The sequence below is a fragment of the Petaurus breviceps genome, unplaced genomic scaffold (assembly GCF_028583685.1).
Source record: "Petaurus breviceps papuanus isolate PSGF00001 unplaced genomic scaffold, PetGlider_PUasm1.0 91041, whole genome shotgun sequence".
NCBI classification, from domain to species: Eukaryota; Metazoa; Chordata; class Mammalia; order Diprotodontia; family Petauridae; genus Petaurus; species Petaurus breviceps.
This window is the reverse complement of record NW_027187400.1, coordinates 33,218,996-33,219,867: the sequence shown is the minus strand read 5'-3', so window position 1 is coordinate 33,219,867 and position 872 is coordinate 33,218,996.

Here is an 872-nt window from a genome sequence, read left to right as displayed (position 1 = left end):
GAGAGAGAGAGAGAGAGAGAGAGAGAGAGAGAAAGAGAAGGAGGGAGAGAGAGAGGGAGATCTGGCCACAAAGCTTGCCATATCTGGCCTCAAGGCCTGCCTTCTGATCCATACTGTCTGCGTGACCCTGGGCAAATCACTAAAAATCTTCTTGCCCCAGGAAGTTCTTCAAGATTATAACTTGCAGAGGAGTTGCCCACCTGAATTGGTAGGGGGAGTTTCCTCACTTAAGAATTCTCTATACTTATGACAGTTGCAGTGTCTGTCCCTAACTGTTGCAAGTCAGCAATGAGACATGAGAACCAAAGAAGCTAATGGGACATGGGCCACATTAAAGGAAGGATCATGCCCAGGACAAGGGAGGCAGCAGCTCCACTCTCTTCTTCTCTGACTGGATCATGTATAGAGTTTTGTGTCTAGGTCTGGTCTCAAATATTAGAAAGAACATTGATAAGCCAGAGAGCATGCAGAGGGCAGAGACCAGAAGAGAAGGGCCTTGAAAAGGGTTGAAGGAGCTAGGGTTGTTCACCCTGGAGAAGTCTTGGGAGGGAGGAGGGAATTGCAGATATCTTCAAGCATCTGAAGGGTGGCCAGGTGGAAAGGATTGGTGTTCACTCTAGTAGACCCCAGAGCATAGACCTAGAAACAGCTGGACAGGGCATCTGTTTTCAGTTATGAGGGCCTAGATGTCCCTTCCCTCCTTTCCCCTCAACTTGGCCTCCATTAGATCCTACCTTGTAGTATGATAATAATGATAGTGATACCTAACATTTGTATAGCGCCTACTATGTTCAGGCACTGTGCTAAGTACTTTACCATTATTATCTCACTTGATCCTCACTCTGGGAGGAAGGTGTTATTATCTCTATTTT